The sequence below is a fragment of the Physeter macrocephalus genome, chromosome 16 (assembly GCF_002837175.3).
Source record: "Physeter macrocephalus isolate SW-GA chromosome 16, ASM283717v5, whole genome shotgun sequence".
Taxonomy (NCBI): domain Eukaryota; kingdom Metazoa; phylum Chordata; class Mammalia; order Artiodactyla; family Physeteridae; genus Physeter; species Physeter macrocephalus.
This window is the reverse complement of record NC_041229.1, coordinates 67,932,664-67,956,316: the sequence shown is the minus strand read 5'-3', so window position 1 is coordinate 67,956,316 and position 23,653 is coordinate 67,932,664. Positions and strand designations below refer to the sequence as shown.

Here is a 23,653-nt window from a genome sequence, read left to right as displayed (position 1 = left end):
ACAATTGCCTTTATTTGTTCAACCTAGTATAAAAGCCTGTAGATTTTGCCATTTCTTTGAGTCTTCATTTAACATAAATGTGTACACAATTCTACTGTTAATCTGTTTTATGCCAATTTAATTCTCAGGCCCAGGCAAAAAACCTTAAGAAGATAGAGGTAAAATTTTGCCTCCCCTACAGTTTCTGGTTATGAGGTTGGGATTTCAATGGTTGGGACACTGAGAGATCCTGGGACAGCTGACAAAAAGCCAGCAGAAGGTAAGAATTCTTAAACATCAGTCCCTTAGATCTCTGCCTGCATGGCCCAACCAAAGCAAGAATAATGAACGTCTCTCCTTATCTTTTTCCCTTTCTAAATGTAGCTTGGCAGGAGAAAAAGTATGTAAAAATTAGTTCTTTGAGTTGTGACCTTTGTATTTGGTTTTGAGTACCCATTGGTTATAATCCACAGCCTCCTAGTCTTTGTTTCTTTGCCTCTGTCTTTAGTGGTGCTTGTCATAAGGAGGAAAATCATAAAATGAGCTGCTCCTTTCATCTTGCTTCACATCTTCAGAGCTTGGCTTTGTGACCAGGGAAAATATTCTCTCTGATCTTCACCAGCTGGACTGGACAGTACAAGTATTGGCTTGAGTCAGGTAACCAGCCAAACAGGCTGGAAATCAAGACACAAAATGACAAGCAACATTCTCTTTGTCCAACCTTGCCACCTCTCAGAGAAGTGTGTCATAAGAGAGACTCCAGTTTGTCTTGAGAGATTCCAGTCCATAAGGAGCCTTTGTTGTCTTACCTTTGTTGTCTTCATAGTGCTAGGAAGACCTTATCCTAATGTCACCCACCCGATGCCACAGATTAGCTGGTCCATAGCTGGAGACATTTCAAGTTCCTGTAGGAAACAAGAGACACCAGTTTCACAAGCACTATTCTTACTGCCTGTGACAGTAAAGCTCTTTGCATTCTTAGGCTAACTCTGGGAGTGAACTTTCTGGATTTTGGGAGGGCTGCATCTTTTGTACTCTCTTTGAGGATGCCTCTCATGTCTGTGGCTAAGCCATAAAAGGCTTATTGGTTTTGAGTCATAATTAAAATAGGTATACTCTTGAATATTGGGACTTTTATATCTAAAAGGATTTTTTAGAGAGCTCTCACCCTATACAATTATCCTATTGTTACCTATGGGAAGGTCAAATTGAAAGGAAAAAATTAATAAGACGAAGATAACTCTTGTATAAGTTAGTAAATTTTGTGTTTCTATATTTATACCTAACTCACGGCTAAGGTTTAAAATGAAAACTGTTAAGATTTCTTTTTGTATATGTCTCTGTATGTCTATGTGTATATGTAATATTTTTCTACCTCTGGATGATACTGCCAAAATTACTCTGTAAAAGAGTTCTATTTAATTGGTTTAAAAAAATAAACGCTTATATAAAGTATTCCTAAAACTCTCAGAAATATACAAACTAACCCAAATGTTTCTCAGGTTCACAAGATCTGGGATAAAAGCTTGTTTAAGTCATGTCTTCAGAGTTGTCAACAGTAAATATAATGAAGACATAGCACTTATTCTATTTGGGTTTACTAGTCAAATGAATTTATGTTATCTCCTACTAGATGTTTAAGATTGTAAAATTTTAAACTCAATTTAAAATCAGGACGTATAGTAAAAATAAATTGCTTGATGCATGTCAAACACAGCAGTACATTAAAAAAGTTGGAGAAAGTCAGGTTTTAACTTCTAGGTTCTTTGCTTCTGTGATTTTAATTTTTGTGATATTTATTTATTTATTTATTTGGCTGTGCCGGCTCTTAGCTGTGGCACGAGGGATCTTTGTTGCAGCATGTGGGATCTTTGTTGCAGCATGAGGGCTCTTTTAGTTGCGGCATGTGGGATCTAGTTCCCTGACCAGGGATCGAACCTGGCCCCCCTGCCTTGGGAGTGTGGAGTCTTAACCACTGGACCACCAGGGAAGTTCCGCTTCTGTGATTTTTATTTTTTTTAATTTTTAATTTAATTTTATTTATTTTTGGCTGCGTTGGGTCTTTGTTGCTGCACACGGGCTTTCTCTAGTTGCGGCAAGCAGGGGCTACTCTTCGTTGCAGAGCACAGGCTCTAGGCCCACAGGCTTTAGTAGTTGTAGCACGCAGGCTCAGTAGTTATGGCACAGGGGCTTAGTTGCTCCGTGGCATGTGGGATCTTCCTGGACCAGGGCTTGAACCCATGTCCCCTGCACTGGCAGGTGGATTCTTAACCACTGTACCACCAGGAAAGTCCCACAGACACTCCCCTAGTTTTGAACATAATGCGCTTAAACATTTTTTGATTAGGTCGTATTTGCCATATGGTGAAACAGTCATAAGCTACGAAGGGATATACAATGAAAAGAAAATTGTCTTCCCATATCTGTCCTTCAGCCACTCAGTCCCCCTCCCTGTCAACCAAGATTAACAATTTCTTGTATATTCTTCCATAAATTGTCTATGTATATGTAAGCATACCATAAGCAGATAATTTACAGTATGTAAATACTCTACATACAGTCTTTTTTCATTCAAAACTGTTTAAGATGATTATTCTCTATCAGCCCACATAGTGCTACCAAGTTATTTTTTTCTTATTCTTTTTAACAAATGCATGCAACTCTTTGTATGACTGTACTATATTAAGCCTTCCTTTATTAGCAAACGTTTAGGATGTCTCCAATCTTTGGCCATTATATAATATACTGCAGTGAATATCTTTGTACATATGGAACACGTGTAAATACATTATAGAATTAGTTCCTAGAATTGGAATTCCTGAGTTAAAAGATTTTTTTCAGCGTTAAAACTTAAAAATATTGGGACTTCCCTGGTGGTGCAGTGGTCAAGACTCCGAGCTCCCAGTTCAGGGGGCCCAGGTTTGATCCCTGGTCAGGGAACTAGATCCCACATGCATGCCGCAACTAAGAGTTCACATGCCACAACTAAGGAACAGGCGAGCCACAACTAAGGAGCCCACCTGCTGCAACCAAGACCCGGTGCAACCAAAAAAACAAAACAAAAGCAAAACAAACAAACAAAAAAAACCTTAAAAATATTTAACACCATTACACAGTTCAAAATTCATAAGATTCAAAGGGTATATGTGAAAAGTTTAACTTTCATTTCTGTCCTCAGCCTTCTAGTTCTATTCCCTGAGTCAACCAGTGTTATCAGTTTCATATCTATTCTTTTTTTTTAACATCTTTATTGGAGTATAATTGCTTTACAATGGTGTGTTAGTTTCTGCTTTATAACTAAGTGAATCAGCTATACACATACATATATCCCCATATCTCCTCCCTCTTGTGTCTCCCTCCCACCCTCCCTATCCCACCCCTCTAGGTGGTCACAAAGCACCAAGCTTATCTCCCTGTGCTATGCGGCTGCTTCCCACTAGCTATTTATTTTACATTCGGTAGTATTTCTGTGATTTTTAAAAAATATTTGCCAGATTTATCTACAAGAAAAATAATTTAAGATTATCCTGGCTTTGTTTCATTAACAACATTAACATACAGTGTTACATCTACTTAAAAAGTTTCCAAAATCTTTTTTGAAACTTGAGGCCTTAAAGTTATGTTAAATTATGACTATTCATTGAATATCTAGATCATTTCTAAATGAGATAATACACTAAAACATTAATTGCTAAACGTAAGTTTATCTACTTTTGGCTTCTTAATTTTTACAAAGAGAAAAAAGATATTTGGTGGTCTGTAACTACACATATTTTTGCCACATTAAAAAATTTTACATATGAAAAAGCATATGTCTCTAAAAATTGTAAATTTTTATAATTATGTGCAGGTATATCTCATTTTATTGCACTTCACAGATATTGCATTGTGTATGTGTGGGGGGGGTGTTTTTATTTTTTGACCACAGCACAGCATGCGGGATCCTAGTTCCCCGACCGGGGATTGAACCCACGCCTCCTGCAGTGGAAGCACAGAGTCTTAACCCCTGGACCACCAGGGAAGTCCCAATATTGTGTTTTTTACAAACTGAAAGTTTGTGGCAACCCCACATTGAACAAGTCTATCAGCACCACTTTTCTTTTCCTTTTTTTTTTCTTTTTTGACACTCCCAGCTATAGCAAATTTTAATCAATATATCAGTCTATTTCATAATACTTTATTATCAGCGCCACTTTTCCAACAGGATTTGCTCACTTAGTGTTTCTTTGTCACATTTTGGTAATTCTCACAATATTTCAAACCCTCCACCAGCAAAAAGTTTATGACTTGCTGAAGACTCAGGTGATGGTTAGCATTTTTTAGCAATAAAGTATTCTTAATTAAGGTATGTCCATTGTTGTTTTAGACATAATGCTATTGCACACTTAACAGTCTACAGTATAGTGTAAACACAACTCCTATATGCATTGCGAAGTCAAAAAATTTGTGCACTTGCTTTATTGTGATATTTACTTTATTGTATTGGTCTGAAACTGAACCTGCAATATCATTGAGGTATGCCTGTATTAATAAATTTGCAGATCTACTAAGAATGCTAATATATGAGTTTACAATTGCCTGCCTACAATTTATAATCAATATATAAAAATAAAACTACTAAAAACAATAACACCAAAGGAAAACAACTTTGTAAGCAAAGTATAGGTGGAGAATGAGGTGTATTCTTATTATGAAGAACATATAAGGAATGTAGGATGTGTTTCTGTTAAAAAATAAAAAAAGTAATTTCTGTCCTAAAGTAAAATGACTAAATGTTCCAGAATGAGAAAGAGAAAAGGAATAGGACAAAATCAAAATGGATATAGAAAATTACAGGTTTGTAGGACAGAAATTTTTTGTTGCAAGGTCAAAGCTGGCTAAAATTAAATGCATTTACTTATAAGACTTCTTTAAATGAGCGCAATAATGTACAGATACAAAACTAGAATTTAATTTTCTCTCTGTTCACATGACAAAGTTTATTAGATTGTCTGCTTTTTTTTAACTTTTAATTTTTTTGTACAGTTTTTAAAGGTTATGCTCCATTTGGTCTGCTTTTAGTAAGAGATTATAAAAGGTTTTTTTCTTTACCTTTCATATAATCTGTCAAGGAAACAAAGATTTTGTGTCTTATCAAAATAATTTCCTATGCTTCGCATTGTCTTTATCAGGTCTTTGATTAGTTACAAAAACTGAGTCTTCAGTATTAAAGAAGCTGAGGGGTTTTTATTTTACAATTATGTAATTTTTTAATTTACCTTTAAAATCTTTCAATTGTCAACCTTAATTAGATGGGTAACTAAGTATCTGTTTTTCTGTGACCTGTGATACTTACTTAATCAAGTGTTTTAAACCTTTTGACGATTTTGTTAAACTTCCCCAAATCAAATTCAAAATGAAGACTTTTTGACCTTGAACTAACTTTGGGATTTTCCAGATGGCCCCTGGAAGATCTCAAAAGATTTGTTCTCTCTCCTTTAAAAAAGAGAGAGAGAGAGAGATTAAACTAATTAGCTTATTTGATGTATTAAATTACATAGAAAACATTGTCAAATTGCTGATTAACTTTGTTTAGGTTATATTTGTATGGGCATATGTTACTAATATTTCAAAAATTTTACAAAGTTTCTAGTAATGTGTCAGTGCCCTTATTATCTGTATAAGCAATCATAAACCCAATTATTATTTTGAAACATTGCATGTCACAGAAATAACCAAATGTCCCTTATAATTGTATCATTTCTTTAAATAGTGAACTCTCACCAGATCTTTAACCATGGCTATTTTGAAGTCTTTTGTCATTCACAGACAGTTATTGTTTCACTCTTGATTCTTCTCGGAAAGCTTTTACAATCATCTACAAGGGAAAATGCTTCATCTTCAAGGAGATTCATGAAAAGGACCCTGAGAAATACTCTAGAATATAGGTTTCTGATAACTCTAAGATCATACCACTAAACTGGATAACTATTTCTAGAATTCTATTGGAGAAACTGTTTGATTCATAAAACTGCTAACTCAAGATCAAGCAAACAAAAAGTAATTACGTGGGACTGAATGAACCAATGAGGATAATTATAATTTTATAACTTGTTTAAAGCATTGTTGGTTTTCCAGATTTAAGAAGACCCCATTTCTCTTTTTCTTAAGCTATCTATTAACTTACAGCAATTATACCTTTGTAAAGAAAAATTAAAACATTCATCTTTTTCTCTCTTCGTATCCCCTGAAAATTTGGAAATTCTTAAGAAATATTCTTATTCATGGCAATACAGTTATTTACACAGATGCAATAAGAATTTCTTCTCTTTATAACAGAACACAATTGGAAACATTGGTTATATTATCAAGACTTTGATTGTAATGTCATATTTTACAGTGATGTACATATACTCAATTAACTAGACAGATTTAAGAAACGAAGGTTGACTTTATGAAGTCAGTGCTTATAAAGTCCCTTGAAATACCACCCTGATGCCTTGCTTACAGGGTTCCCAGCCCTACAGCTGAGTAAAGAAGGTCACTTCCTGGCAGGCCCAAGAACCTTAAGATATATTGGGTACCTCAGAAAGAGAGGAATGCACCCAAATGTATGGGTGCTATAGGCAAAGTCTGTTGGTGAATTCTTGACATGGCTTCTTATCCTTGAAAGACTTTTAAAGGTTCAATCTAAGATTCCTTATTAAAAGTCCTAACAAAGCAGACTTATAAAGAACCTATATGATAAATCATTCTTGCTGCACTTATGTAAATAATCATGCCAAGTTTAACAAGACTAAACGTACCTTACAAACAAAAGTCTTACTGTAATTATATTTAATAAAAATGGGGTTGACTCTAAAGAGAAAATTATGTTTCAGTGAAAAACTATAACACACTCTTGTGATTACTAGATTCTAGCTGTGTTCACTGTCTTTGAGGTTTTGTTATCTACTTATAAACTGGTCTGGATCCTGAATTCTTTTAATTTCCTAACATATATGGCTACAACTCTCCAAGTAAACATTTCCAGTTTTTCTCCCACTCTTCTGACTTGAAATCACTAAGAACTAAAACTGCCCTTTTCCCCAAGCCCTACAAGCTAAAGCTAGATGACTTGATATAAACTTCAGAAAAATCACCACAATAAAACATATATAAACAACCTTCATGCCTGCTGCTGTGTGGGCCACTCAGAAAATTCACCAGAACACCCAATGCCATAACTAGAGACATTCAAACTTCAAACCAGGAAATTTGTCAAATTACAAACTGCTATCCCCATTCCACCATCTAAAGATGCGTCTAAGCTTAAATCTAGAAATCTTCTTACCTGCTGTCCTCTGGACTCAGAAACTAGATTTCCAACTATTAATATTTGTTTTTCTTTTGTTTCCATTAAAAAATACCCCTCACTAAATGCCTGATTGTTCACATCATATAGAGATCTAATTTAGATGAGCTACTGCTCTCACCTGCACCACTGCCTCCTGAACTAAGCCACAACTGTTCAAATAAACTGACCTATTCTCAAGACTAATTCGAGGAGAAACAGAATAATCTGCCAGCTCAGATTCTGCACTATGAACCTTTGGGGTGAAGTTTCAGAGGAGAGGAATAAAAAGTGGCAGAATATACCACCCCAAAATATGCTACTGTGACATAAGGATTATTTTGAACTAAAGGCACTTGAAAGAATAGCAGATGCCAAAACAGCCTTCTAATCTCCCCATTTCTTCCTGAAAACAGGAGATAAAATCTCCCATGTGAAAGATACCCTCCCTATACCAGGAGAAAGAAACATTCTTCAATGGGGAATCAAAGCTGAGAGAATCCTGTATAAACAGAACTGTTAATTCTTATCTTCCTTTAACCTCCCCATATAATTTAGTTACTTTCCCACAATTTCCTCTCTTTGTTCAACCTAATGTAAAAGCCTGTAGGTTTTGCCATTTCTTTGCGTCTTCATTTTCTTATCAGAGCTCCCGTGTCACGTAAAACAAATAAATTTGTATACATTTCTCCTGTCTTATGTCAGTTTAATTCTCAGGCCCAGCTGAAAACCCCTAAGAAGGTAGAGGTAAAATTTTGCCTTCCCTACATTCTCAAGTGTCTCCTCCAGACCCTGTTTATCGCTAACAGTGTTCTGGTGTTACCTGACTCACAGGTATTAGGAGGAAGAGGAACAGTATTTGTAACATTTCTTTAAATACCATCTGCTGTCTTTTTTCCAAGTGTCACTGTGGAAAGAAGTAACCATCTTGCTGGCCAGTTTCTTCCCACAACTGATTTGGTGGTCATTTGCCCTTCTTTTGTGGGTGGCATTGTCATTGTTTGGAGCTCACTTTGGGGGGCAGTAGTAACTCAGTAGGACCCTGAGACCTGGAGATTATTCTTTTTTTCTTTTTCTTTCTTTTTTAGGGATTTACTCTCTTTGCACATGAGTCAGATCCGAGCTGCTTCAGATGCCCAGAAGTGGGAATCACTAGTTCATTATCTGTATTAGAACATCACAGCATGTCCAAGGTGTAAGCCACAGACTCTGACTCCCCTATGTCCTGCTCTCTGGGTGGTGCTTTTTGAGAACTGTGCCTAAAGTCTCTGAGATTCAGTATCAGCTCACCCTTGAGCTTCTAGGGAAAGGCCTCTTCCCAGAAACAACTGAAACAAAGGACCTGAACTGGGAGAACCTCAGACAGCAAACCACACCTATGTGTAAAAAAAAACTGTCAGGGTATACACATGTATGACTCTTAAGGAAATAAAACTTATATTTAACTCAGTTCCTAATCACTTATTCTCCAGATCAGAGAACAGTGCGCCGATTAGGTTCTCTATAAAAAAGCCATTTAACCACTCTGTTATGATATTTCTTAGAGCAGCCAATTGTAGGTTTTTTCTAATAAATTAGTTAGTGGTTGGCTTGAGAAGAATAGAGCAGTGATTAAGAGTCCTGACTCTGGCACTGAACACCTGGGTATAGAATCCAAGCACTACTACTTACTACGTGTGTGACCCTGGGCAAGTTACTTACCCTCTGTGCCTCAGTTCCCTGGGGGTAAAGTGGAAATGACAATAATAGCACTTACCTCATAGGGGTGCTATCAAGCCGAATGAGTTAATATTTTTAAGCTTTTTTTTCACAGTTTCCGGCACATGGTAAGCCCTATCTAAACTCTTACCTTTACGACTGTTAAATCCTAAGGGGGAAAAATAGAATGAAAGACTTCTCAGAACCAATAATAATGTCTTCTGTTTTTTAAAGGTATACTAACATGCCAAACACTTTATAGATATTATTTCCGAACTCCACAACAGGTAGGTATTGTCTCCATTTTACAGGGAAGAAGTGGAAGACTGGGAAATTTAATTTCATTGCCTAAGAGCACATAACTGAGTAGTAGAGCTGGGAATTCTAACCAGGTGTGCCTAATTCCAAAGCCTGTGCCCTTCCACTGTGCAACATTGTCTCCTAAAATTTATCTGATCATTCATTGTTTTCATAACTCAACTCTAAATGCTCTGCATTTATTTATATCCACACTATTTCAGAACTGGTCTAAGACTCACTGCCCATCCCCTCTGTGTTTCACAAGTAGGAAAACTGAGTTCTTAACAAACAAGTGGCTTTCCCAAGATTAATTACTTAATGACTGTTAAGTAACCATTGAATACCAACTAAGCATTTGCCTGTAGGGAAAGGAATGAAGTTATGTATATTGCTTACCACAGTTCCTTTCACATGCAATCAGCACTAGCTATTTTTATCATTGTTCATTTATTCATTAATTCATTTAGCAAGCATTTGTTAGGCATTTCTGACAAGCTGAACACCTGGGAATACAAAAATTAACAAGATATTATTCCTTTTGAACGTCACAGTAGTCTTTCAGTACAGGAGCCATTAACCACATGTGGCTATTGAGCACCTGAAATGTGGCCGGTCTGGAGTGGAATATGTTATAAGTATAAAAAACACACAGAATTTTGAAGACTTAGTACCAAAAAGTAAAATACCTCATTAATAAATGTTACATTTGTTACATGTTGAAATGATATTTGGGATGTATCAGGTTAAAATATTTAAATTCTTTTAATCTGTTTCTCTTTACATTTTTTAATGTGGCTACTAGAAAAATTACATGTGGCTTGTATTATATTTCTATTGGACAGCATTGGTCAAGATAGCAAAAAAGATGAACACAATAGAATGTGAGTCCAATGAGAAGAGTCACTAGAACGTCTGTGGGAGCACAGAGGAGAAACTGCCCAGGAGTCAAGAATGTCTTCACAGAGGAGGTAATATTTGACTTGAATTCCGAAGGATAAGTAGGAATATTGTCAGGTAAGTATTTTCCAGGCAGAAGATGAGCATGTAGAATGTCACATAAACATGAGAGAATAACCCACACATTTTCAATTTGGGGATGGAAGAATGAGAAAGGAAGAGAGGAGATTTAGATGGCCATAACTTGGGCAATGGTAGTGGGAATCCATAGGACAGGGCCACAAAAGATATCTCAGAAGTACAACTGACAGGACCTGGTAATTCATGTCAGGGAAGCAACAAAAAGAGAGGGATCAAGAGAGATGCCCAGTTGTATTTGTACATGGCTATGTAGTGACATCTCCTGTTCATTCACAAAATATTTATTGAAGGCTTACTTATGTGCCAAGTAGTAGGTAGTAGTGCTTAATGGGCTCCTGGGACAATATCTTAACATTATGTGATTATAGGGATCAGAAGAGAAAGTATTAAATCCACATTTAATTACTGACACACTAACAAAACTTATTTTATTTCTGTGGAATAATCTTATTTTCAGGGACATTAAATGGTCAAAGGTCTTGTGCTAAGGTGAGAGTGGCAGTTCCTCCTCTAATGAGATAGAGCAGGAATCTGATCCCTGAGGGGAGAGATCAATCCACAGACTGGCAGGTATGAAGTCTGATAATATAAAGTTTAAGAAAGGATGTGAAGAAACAGAAACTCCTTCATAAACTGCTTGCAGATTAGCACGTTGCATTTAGAAAAGCAATTTGGCAGTTTGCAGTAAAACTGAAAATGTACATTTCATAGAACTTGGCCATTGGATTTCTGTATCCCTGAGCACTGTTCTTCAAAGCAAGGCTCTACCACCCCAGGCATGTGTGGGAAGAAAATGTGAGAACTTCTATAGATGTGTTTTTAAAATATGTATACAGAAATGAAAAAGAAATTGAGCTTTACTAAAATTTATTATAAGGATTGAAGCTTGCACCTTTATTCAGTCTGTATGTCAGATATCATATGGATGCTGACAACTCCCAAATTTAAACATCCAGGCTTATCCTGTCCCCTGAACTTTGCCTACTAAGTATCTTCACTTGGAAATGTGTGAGTATGTTGAAAAGATGGAGAGACTAGGCAGTTAATTGATCATTCATTGATAAAACGAATCAAGAGATAGTGGTATATGCTTATTCTTTAGGTTTATCAAGGTAAATGACTGAATTCTATCTTGAGGTGCTAGAAGGAAATCTTTCTTCAGTACCATTCCCTGGAGGTGCTGTTCTCTTCCCTCTGACAATGAGAGTGGGCCTTCCGCGTTACTGGCACTGGTGCAAAAACAGCATGACAATGGAATAGGGTGTGGGATGGTTGAGGAGCAGGGAGAATAGGGGCTGACCAAAGGCTGAAACATGAGGCAAGAAATTAGTGTACAAAGAACCTAAAGAAAGTTCTATGGAAGAGGGTGAGGCATTATGTCAGGGAGTGAGAGAATTAGGGTCTGAAGCTGTATTGGGATGGAGTTTACCCTTTCTCACTCCTTCTCCTTCTCATAAACTCTCAACTTGGGAAGTTCCCAGTCCAGTCAGCCTTTCTTGACCATGAGGGTAGTATAAAAGTTAGGAAGAAGGTGATGCAGAAGGACATGGTGTTGACTAATACCGTGGCAACAGCAGTTTCGGCTTTTTTCCCCCTTCCTTGCTTGCTTTCCCCTTCACCTCACCTACTGTGAGCACAGTATGGAACGGGGGACCAAAATGAAGAGGAAACTGAGTCAAGGCCCTGGGACTCTGGCAAGGATCAGCTCCCAGAGAGAAGAATGAGGGGGGGTTAACTGCTCATCCACAATGTAAAGGGAAGGAAATTTCCTGCTCTTTACCCAATCCTGTGAGAGAAATATACAGAAGTCAGGCATTTCAAGGTCCAGGCTTGTCTGTAGTAATAAGACAAAAATTGTCTCAGTCAAAAATCACCCCATCCATTTCTCAAAGGTAAGTGTGTATTTACCATAGGAAACACACACACACACAAAATTATATGTAATCAAGTTTGAATAACGAAAAGGAAACAAATATTCGGCAACTTTACTTTTCATTGTGGGTTACACAAGAAGATGCTCTGAATGCCTCTGCTTGATTCACAAACACATTTCTGTTTTTAGTATAAGGTTTGGTGAACTTTGAGTGGAAAGAAAAGCTCTCAGTTACAATAATTACTAAAAATTATTGACAACCAGGTTAGAGTCATGTGGGCCAGAAGAACTTGATGTTCAAGGCAAAGTTTTAGAATGGATAAAAAAGCGAGAAAGAGGAATGACTTCATACTTGAAATACAAATGACATGAGTACTTCTCTCTTCATCTCTGAAAAGGAAAGTGGCAATTCAGGTTACATAGGCCTTCAAACATAGAATGATAAGGAAAAGCACAAGTAATGTACACAGAGATTAAAGAAAAATTAGTTATACAGGAGGGAGAGAATCAAGTTCTTTTCTTTCAGCACAGTAAAAACCTGGTAGAGGCTGGATTCTAGAGTCATTGTTTATTGGTGTTGTGCCCTAATTTTTCTAGGATACAGCCACAACATTTACTTAGTAAAAATATCAAGGGAGCTGAGGGAATCTCACTTTTTAAACTGGTATTCATGTTATTCAAGAAAGTAAAAGGGATGCCAAGATATCAGAAATACCTTGTATATAGCTGGTATGGTGTTCCTGGAGGTATCACTGGGAGAGCTGACTATTGGGAGGCCTAATGGGCTGGAACAACAACGTGGATAAAGGGGTGCTGGGAGTGGGTGTGGGGAGGAATTGGGGAGGGAACCCACCAGACTGTATGGTCTGAATTTGAGGCTTGGTAGTCCAGAAAATAGACTTTGGACCCTAGAATGAACAGGTTCTCAGTGAAAGATTCATAACAGAATTTTCTGAGTTGGTGCAATTAGCTTGAATGCTGGATGATTGATTTATAATAAGGGGATATGTCTTTCTAGTGACATTATGCCCCTGTGCCCTCTTCACTGCATTCCTTTCCCAGGACCACAGTCCCTTGTAGGCTGAATCAACATTCTGAAAGTTGTTGGATAAACAGGGAATTCCAGTCAAAGCATATAGTTAGACCTGAGGCATATTTCAGCCAGCTCAGGCCTGGGGAAATATTCTTGACCCACAGAAGAATGTTTTTCTTGTACTAGGCACTCTGTCAGAATTTGCTTTTCAGAACCACCTTATACTTTTGGAATAATTTTAGATTTACTAAAAAGTTGCAAAGATAGTATCAAGAGTTCCCATGTACCCTTCACCCAGCTCCCCCTACTGTTAACATCTTAACACAAACAGGGTACAGTTGTCAAAATTCAGAAATTAACATAGTTATAATACCATTAACCTTGCACTTTATTTGTATTTTACCAGTTTTTCCGCTAATGTCCTTTTTCTATTTGAGGAACCTACCTGGTATCCCATACTGCGTTTAGTCATCACGGTTCCTTAATCCCCTCCTATCTTTGACAGTTTCTCAGTCTCTTTGTTCTTTATGACTTTGACAGTTTTGATGAGAGCTGGTCAGATACTTTGAGAATGTCCTTCAGTTTGGGTTTTTCTCATGATTATATGAGAGTTATGAGTTCTGGGGGAAATTACCAAAAAGGTGAAGTGCCTTCTCCGCACATCATGTATCAGGAGGTATATGATATCAAAATAATTTATTACTGATGATGTTAACCTTATTCACTTGGTTAAGGTAGTACCTGCCAGTTTTCTCCACTGAAAGTTACTATTTTTCTTTCCCATACTTTCTTTGGAAGCAAGTCACTAAATCCAGCCCACACTCAAGGAGAAGGGAATTAACTCTACTTCCTGGAGGAGGAAGTATCTACAAATATTGTTTTGAATTCTTCTGTAAGAAAAATTTGTTCTTTCTTCAGCACTTACCTATCTACTTATTTATTCAATTGTTTATATCAGTATAGGTTCATGGATATTTTATTCTTTGGGTCATAATAGAGTACTGTCATTATTTTGTTGCTCAGATAGTTCCAGCTTTGGCCAAATTTTTCTAGCTTTGAGAGCTATTTCAGGTTACCTCCAGTATCCTTTTATTGGAGAATTATACTTAGAAACCAAGGTTTGGGTCCTGGGTGTGCTCACTGCTACTGAGTTGCCGCTGTTCCTCAGCCCACTCAGTGAACAAAGCTAGCAAATGTGTGTGTGTGTGTGTATGTGTGTACACGTAGATACTAACCCATGTAAACACACATATATATGTTTCTATATCTGTCTGCATATATCTTAAAATAAACATGAGTTCATACATCCCCAACTCTAATACAGCACTATAAGATTAACTCTAGCCTCTTTCTCTGTAATTAATTTTTTAACTGTTATCTGACAGTTGGAAATCTGCCTCCTATTATCTACAACTTACTTAATTCTTATACCCTAGTATATATATAAAGCAGTTTCAGAAATGCTAACTCATGTCACTAGTTTTGTCTTTAGCCTTAAAGTATCCAGTCAAAACATGGTTTTCCAAAGTTACTTAAGTTAGCTCCTGTTTTCCTCACTTCCTTCAGTCAAGTTATATTATACATTTGTAATACAATTATGCTCATTAGTCATTGTCTGCATTCCATCCTGGGATCCCTGGGCGTCCTGGTTGATATTTTTGAAATTTGCATGCAGAAATTCACTATTTGTGATGCATAATTCTATGGGTTGTGACAGACATAAGTCATCTGTCTAAAACTACAGTATCGTATAGAGTATTTCCATCACCCTATAAATTCCCCTGTGCAGCCCATTTGTAGTCTGAACTGCTTTAAAATCCTAGTTTTTCCTATTAATTGACTTATTCACTTTAACTATGTAGCTGTTCTCAGGGCCTAGGAGACATTTTGCTGGCTTCTTATATGTGTTGAGTTGATAAGTTTAGGATTCAAAGAGCAGCATTCTTTCTCATTTCTAAAATTTTAGAAGGCTCCTCACTGCTGCTCACTCCACTGCCAGGAATTAACTAAATAGCTCACCCATAAAATTATAAAGACCCAAAAATTGCTTCTGAAAGACTCATTTGGGACTGAACTATGGGACTGTTCCATCCTCCCACTTTGTAATATCATATCAGAGTAAGATATAGAAAACTTTGTTGGAAAGCAAAGATTTATATTTAATCTATTATTTGCAGTTGGTGAGGACTTTGTGTAATGAGTAACTCACAGGGCAGTTGGTAAGGGTGCTGCTTATTCAGACATGAGAACCCAGCCTTCAAATGTCAAAAATGGTCCACTCAGTTTAGATGTCTGTCTATAGTGGCTTCTTGACCTTTCTTGGCCAGTCTCATACCCTTCTAGAGTCTTCTGAGAATATGGTGAAAACTGTGGACTCATCACCCAGAAAAATGAACACACATCAACTCAAAATGCTGTATATAATTAGAATGTCTCATGGACCTCCTCCCCCCACCTGAAGATGGGAGACCCTCCAGAGGTCCATGGATTCCAGATTAAGAATCTTTATCTAAATACTAGTAAGGCAAATTGATGAATACAAGGGATTTGTTGTTAATTAATGAGTGTATTCTACTATAGAGTTAAATGTACATGTGTACATTGTGATGGTTAATTTTATCTGTCAACTTGATTAGATTATATGCTCAGTTGTTTGGTCAAACGACAGACTAGATGTTCTGTAAGGGTATTTTTTTTTTAACATGTGATTAACATTTAAATCAGTGCAATTTGAATAATATGATGGGGCCTCATTCAATCAGTTCAAGGCCTTAAGAGCAAAGACTGAGGTTTCCTGAAAAAGGAATTCTCACAACTGCAACATAGAAGCCTTACATGAGTCCGTAGCCTGCTGCCCTACAGAATTCTCAGTACTGCAACATAAAGCTGAATTGCCAGGCTGCTAGCCAGCCCTACAGATTTCAAACTTGCCAGCCCTCCCAATTGTATGAGACAATTCCTTAAAACACACACACACACACACACACACACACACACACACACACACACACACACACACAGACACACCACCTCACATATATAAAATCTCCTATTGGATCTGTTTCTCTGGAGAACCTTAAATAATACATACATCAAACTGTAACAAATACACAGTGAATTCCCATAGAAATGTCCAGTTTTCTTACTATGAAAAATGATGAAAACTCTTAACTAGTGTTTAGCTAGGTATTGCCTCTGTTTTGATCCAGTTTTGATTCCTCTTGTCTTTGCATTGTCCAAGTCCTGTAGATGATCTTTGCTTTGTCTCATGCTATTCTTACTGTATGTCAGCCTGTACTTGGATGCTCTAATGCTGCTGTAACAAATTATCCCAAACTTAGTGGCCTAAAACAACTTAAATTTATTATCTTACGGTTCTGGAGATCAAGTCTCAAATGGGTGTCAGCAGGGCTACATTCCTTCTGGAGGCTCTAAGAGAGAATCCATTTCTTTTCCTTTTCTAGTTTGGGGAGGCTATCTGCATTTCTTGGCTATGGCATCACTTCAACTCTGCTTCTGTTGTCACATTTCTTATTCTGACTCTGACCCTCCTGCCTCCCTTTTGTAAGAACTTTTGTGATTACACTGGGCCTCAGAGGATAATCAAAAAATATTTGATTTTTTGATTATTTCATGACAACTTTTTTATTATTTCATGACAATTTATTCATATCTTAACCCCTTTTGCATGTAACATTTACAGACTCCAGGGATTAGGACATGGGTATCTTTGAGGACTTATTATTCTGTCTACCACAGATGTCCTTTTTCTAATTTATTCTCTGTTTTACTTAACCTTTACTTTTGTTCATAAAGTTATTTACAAAGTTCACATTAAGGACTGTTTTGATTAGTTTATTTTCATAGGTTCTTCTTATGCTCTGCAGAAGTATTTTTCACTTGTTAAACCCCAATTACTTTTCTCTTTTTCTGACTGCATGATTTTGAAGCATTTCTTTCTATATATCTAGGACCTCTACATTCTCTCTGAGTTCTATTTTGTCCTTTGTATGGCAAAGGAAGGACAATTTAACAACGCTTTTGGTGAGAAAAATAAATTATTCATTAGTATTCTGGCTGAAGATGGGTTTCCTTCCACTAGACAATGGTGTATAGATAGGTAGTGCATATACTCCACTACTATTCTCCCCCTATATCCTTGCCAATATTGGTTTTGGTTTGATTTTGGTCTGAAGTTGTAACAGCCAAAACTGTTCACAGATATTGACCTGGAGGTCAAAATCACCCTCAGTTGAGAATCACTGTCTTTGACCAATCATGACAATCCAGTTCTCCTTTTTCAGTGACTTATTTATGGAAGAGCATATGATCAAGTTCTGGAAAAAAGAAAGGAGAAGTCTGTTTAGGGGTTGGGGTGGAAGGGAGAGAGGTTCTTAGGAAAAGTTTCTTTTCTGAAAAAAAGAGAGGTAAGAAATGATAAGGCCCTTTTAGCCCATCCCCTTCCTTGCTGCCTGGGATACTGGTGTGTATAAACTTGAATCTTGGAGCTGTGGCAGCCATCCTGTGATTTTGAGGTATGGCAGAACAGAAAAATGGGAAGAGATTATATCCTCAAGGACATAGTTAAACTGCAGAAATAACCTTGGAGCTGACTACCTCTAGATACTAGATATGTAAGATAATAGAAAGTATTTCTTGTTTAAGACATAGTTAGTTAGAGCTTCTGTTATTTGCAGGCAAAAGCATCCTAACTGATAGGATTAAAACATGACAGAGGGCTTCCCTGGTGGCGCAGTGGTTCAGAGTCCACCTGCCGATGCAGGGGACACGGGTTCGTGCCCCGGTCCGGGAAGATCCCACATGCCGCGGAGCGGCTAGGCCCGTGAGCCGTGGCCACTGAGCCTGTGCGTCCGGAGCCTGTGCTCCACAATGGGAGAGGCCACAACAGTGAGAGCCCTGAGTACCACAAAAAAAAAAAAAAAAAAAAAAGACAGAAATAAGGACATGCATTAAACATTTTCTGCCCCTGCAAAATACCCAAATGGTGAAAGTTTAGATGAGTGTGAGATGTTAAAGAAGAAACATCTGGAACTATTTAAATACTTTGTGGAATAAAAATGTTCATAAGTACACCTAAGGAAAATTTAATAAGAATTTCCGTTCAGTACAGCAAGAGCTCAAATACCAGATAAAATGAGACCAGGAGATGGAAAGGGAAATTGCAGAGTTGCGAAAACAATTCAAGGACCAAAATAACACTACCTTTCTCTAACGAATTAATATGAAATAGAAAGAAATAGAATGGACACAACTGAAAAGAGATTTCTAACACAAAAGAAAGCCTGGTTAATCACTTATAAGAGAAGAAAACAAAGGTGAAAGCAATTAGAAGTTAGTCTTTGCAGAAGACAAACATTATCCAACATAAGACTAATTATTATCCCTAAAAGAGTGAGCTTAAAAAATGCAGAGTGAATATATGTATATGTATAACTGATTCACTTTGCGGTATAGCAGAAAGTAACACAACATTGTAAATAAATGATACTCCAATAAAAAATTTTTTAAAGTCTAAATAGAGGTGACAAAAAAATGCAGCAAAAAAAAGTATTAAAAGAAACTGAAACTGTAAATTAAAGGGCTGATTTTGATCATTCCAGAATGATCTACCTGAGATGAAACATGTCAAATTAAGGTGAATTTCAAGGATTAAAGAATGTTCTTCAAGCATCAACCCAGAAAAAGAAGGTCATCTATAAGAGGGGGCAATGGGATTATCCTTTGACTCTTCTACAACAGTATTCATGCCAGAAAATAATAGAACAATCTCTAATAAGTTAAAATGTGAGACAAGAATACTACACATGTAAGGAAGCATATTAACATCCCTAAGCAGAAAGGAACTCAGGAATCACATTGCCCAGGAGTCCTAGCACAAAACTACTTTTAAAAAAATCCATATATCCATGAGATTTAAGTATACAGAAGGTAAAGTAAGAGGATTGGTGGTAAACAATGAATACATTTAAATATGGAGTTAAATAACTGTGATATAGAGCATGGTCTGAAGTGGTGTTCACCGAATATTTCTGATGATTATTTCTGGAGGATAGTATTTTTATTTCTTTTTACTTTCTTATTAATATGTTGCTGTGCTTCTTGAATGCTTTTCAAAGAATATGCTTTATTTGCCTTTTTACCAACACAGTAGTCATTGGTTTAAAAATAAATTTGTGATATAGATTAAGTAAATTATCTCTAGGAATTTTAGGAGGGGGTAAACTTAATCTGGGACAAAACTTGTTGGCTTGATTTTTGTCTTTTAAATATTTAGTACCTTATTCGTAATAGTCTATCTTGGTATGTAATATTTTGTATTCTAAGGGTAGAATTATGCAGCACAAAACAGTCTTTCATTTTCTTGGCTTTAGTTGCATTACTAAAGTCCTTTCCGAACTTCAAAAAAATGGAAGAGGAGGGAAAACTTCCTGACTGATTCTATGAGGCCAGTGTTACCCTAATGCCAAAACCAGACAAAGGCGTCACAAGGAAAACGACAAAACCAAACTACAGACCAACATCCCTGTGAATATAGTCACAGAACTCCTCAGCAAAATAATAGCTGCATATTTGTTCATTTGCAGACCACATCTAGCAACATATAAAAAAGGATTATATACCATGACCAATTGGGACTTATCCCAAGAATGCAATGTTGGCTTAACATAACAAAAATTACGCAATGTAATACACCACATTAATAGAATAAAGTTAAAAAGTCATATAATCTCAATATTTCTGATAAAAACATTCAACAAACTAAGAATAGAAGGCAACGTCCTCAATCTGATAAAGGGCATCTGTGAAAAAACCACAGCTAACATCATACTTAATGGTGAAAGTTTTAAAGCTTCCCCCTAAGATCAGGAACAAGACAAGGATGTTTGCTCTTGCCACTTCTATTCAACATTGTGCTGGAGAGTCTAGTCAGTGCAATTAGGCAAAAAGAAAAGAAAAGAAAAGCCCCATTCAGACTGGAAAGGAAGAAGTAAAACTACTTCTACTTGTAGATGACATAATCTTGTACATAGGAAATCCCAAGACTCCATTAAGACCATTAAAACTAAGAAATAAATTTACTCACTGAAGTTGCAAAATAGAAGCTCAATATATAAATATCAATTGTACCTAGGTACACCAGCAAACAACAGTAAGAAAATAAGATTAAGAAAACAATTCCATTTTCAATAGCATCAAACAAATAAAATATTTAGAAATAATTTTTTTAATTATTAAAAATTTTGAAAAAATTAAAGAAGACCTAAATAAATGTAAAGACATAGTCACAGATTGGAAAAATTAATATTGTTAAGATGGCAATATACCCCAAGTTGATCTACAGATCCAGTTCAATCACTATCAAAATACCAACAGCTTTTCTTTTGATCCTAAAATTTACATGGAATAGCAAGGGATTTGGAATAGTGAAAGTAATCTTGAAAAAGATCAAAGTTGGAGGACACACAATTCTTGATTTCAAAACTTACTACAAAACTGCAATCATCAAGGCATTGTGGTACTGGTATAAAGATAGCAATATAGATTAATGGAATCAAGTTGACAGTCCAGAAATAAACCCTTATATTTACAGTCATTTGATTTCAACAAGGATACCAAAACAACTCAATGGGGAAAAGAATAAACTTTTCAACAAATGACACGGGGACAGCAAGATATCCATATGCAAAAGAGTGAATTTGTACCCCCTACCTCACACCATATAAAAAAATTAACTCAAAATGAATCAAAGAACTAAATGTAAAAATTTAAACTGTAACACTCTTAGAAGAAAGCATGAGTATAAGGTTTTGTAACCTTGGATTAACCAATGATTTCTTAAATATGCCACCAAATATGGGAATGCAAATTGATAAAGCCACTATGGAGAACAGTATGGAGGTTCCTTAAAAAACTAAAAATAGATCTATCTTATGACCCAGCAATCCCACAACTGGGCATATACCCTGAGAAAACCATAATTGAAAAAGAGTCATGTACCACAATGTTCATTGCAGCTCTATTTACAATAGCCAGGACATGGAAGTAGCCTAAGTGTCCATCGACAGATGAATGGATAAAGAAGATGTGGCACATATATACAATGGAATATTACTCAGCCATAAAAAGAAACGAAATTGAGTTATTTGCAGTGAGGTGGATGGACCTAGAGACTGTCAGTGATGTAAGTCAGAAAGAGGAAAACAGATACCATGTGCTAACACACATATATGGAATCTAAAAAAAAAAAAAATGGTTCTGAAGAACCTAGGGGCAGGACAGGAATAAAGACGCAGAGGTAGAGAATGGATGAGGACACAGGGAGGGGGAAGGGTAAGCTGGGACGAAGCGAGAGAGTGGCGTGGACATATATACACTACCAAATGTAAAATAGATGTCTAGTGGGAAGCAGCCACATAGCACAGGGAGATCAACTCACTGCTTTGTGTCCATCTAGAGGGGTAAGATAGGGAGGGTGGGAGGGAGATGCAAGAGGGAGGAGATAGGGGGGTATATGTTTATGTATAGCTGATTCACTTTGTTATACAGCAGAAGCTGGCACACCATTGTAAAGCAATTATACTCCAAAAAAGATGTTAAAAAAAATGCCACCAAATAAAAATTAGATTGGACTTCACCAAAATTAAAAATGTGCTTCAATGTCAAGAAAGTGAAATAACTAACCACAGAATGGGAGAAAATATTTGCAAATTATATATCAGATAAGAAACTAGTATCCAGAATACATAAAGGGCACTTTCAACTAAACGGTAAAAATACAATCCAACTAAAATATGGGCAAAGGATTTGAATAGACATTTCTCCAGGGAAGTTACATAAATAGCCAATAAGCACATGAAAAGATGTTCAGCATCATCAGCCATTAGGGAAATGCAAATGGAAACCACGATGAGATACCATTTCACACCCCCTAGAATGGTTAAAATGAAAATGAGGGCCAAGTGTTGTTGAGGATCCGGAATAGAACCTTATAGCTTGCAGATGGTGTTTGTCAGTTTCTCAAAATGTTATACATAGAATTAACACATGACCCAGTAATTACACTCCTAGGTTTATACCCAATAGAATTGAAAACACACATGGACACAAAAAATTGTACATGATGTTCATAACTGCATCATTTACAATAGCTATAAAGTAGAAACAACCCAAATATCTATCATTATGAGTGGATAAATAAATTGTTATGTATCCATACAATGGCATGTTGTTTAGCCATAAAAAGAAATAAAGTACTAATACATGTTACAACATGGATGAGCCTTGAAACATTATGCTAAATGAAAGAAACCAGACACAGTGCCACATATTATGTGATTCTATTTATATGAAATGTCCAGAATAGGCAAATTCATAGAGACAGAAAATAGACTAGTAGGGACTTCCCTGGTGGCGCAGTGGTTAAGAATCCGCCTGCCAATGCAGGGAACACGGGTTCGATCCCTGGTCTGGGAAGATCCCACATGCCGTGGAGCAACTAAGCCCGTGCGCCACAGCTACTGAGCCTGCGTTCTAGAGCCCGTGAGACACAGCTACTGAGCCTGCGTGCCACAACTACTGAAGCCCACGCACCTAGAGCCTGTGCTCTGCAACAAAGAGAAGCCACCGCAATGAGAATCCTGCGCACCGCAACAAAGAATAGCCTTCGCTCTCGGCAACTAGAGAAAGACTACGCGCAGCAACGAAGACCCAGCGCTGCCAAAAATAAATAAATAAATAAATACATTTATTAAAAGAGAAGAAATAGACTAGTAGTTTTCAGAGGTTGAGGGGAGGTGAAAATGGGGAGTAACTGATGAAAATGTTCTGGTATTATATAGTAGTGATAGTTGCACAAGTTTGTGAATATACAGCAACCACTGAGTAGCATTCCTTAAAAGGGTGAATTTTATGGCATGTGAATTATAGCTCAATCAAAAAAAAAGAATGAGAGTGTGTAAGGGCCCATGTATTGCCCGTTTGGGCTGATCTCTGAGCCGAACCATGCTAAACATTAACTGAGAAAGGAAATACTATTATGTTATGACCCCTTTCCCTTCCCACATGGAAAATGTCCCAAGAAAAAGCTGACAAGTCAAAATCCAGCAGAGCCGAACAGTCTCTGAAGAAGCAAGTTGGGATCATTTTTTGAGAGGTTTTTAATAATTTCTGTAGGAGGCAGACCAAAAAAAAGCAGAAGAGCACCTTTTTCCTCACAATCTGCCTCAGGTATCTCTGTTGCAAGAGACTGAGAATCATTCAAGTAACAGTTATGGGATAGCTGGGGTAATGGTACTCACAGGAATCAAAAGACAGGAATCAGGGCTTCCCTGGTGGTGCAGTGGTTGAGAATCCGCCTGCCGATGCCGGGGACACGGGTTCGTGCCCCGGTCCGGGAAGA

The 23,653-nt window shown here is 36.9% G+C and overlaps 1 protein-coding gene across 3 annotated transcripts in view; it reads left to right on the top strand.

Annotated features, from left to right (window-relative positions):
• The window catches only part of PTH (parathyroid hormone), a 135,950-nt gene that overhangs the window by 4,254 nt on the left and 108,043 nt on the right, over window positions 1–23,653 (top strand). For 2 of the 3 annotated variants that reach the window (XM_055078717.1, XM_055078716.1), the window contains exons 2-3: window positions 129–259; window positions 10,132–10,257. The gene's annotated coding sequence lies outside the window, so the exon portion shown is untranslated. The remainder of the gene's footprint in view (window positions 1–128; window positions 260–10,131; window positions 10,258–23,653) is intronic. The other variant, XM_055078718.1, reaches the window with a different exon arrangement.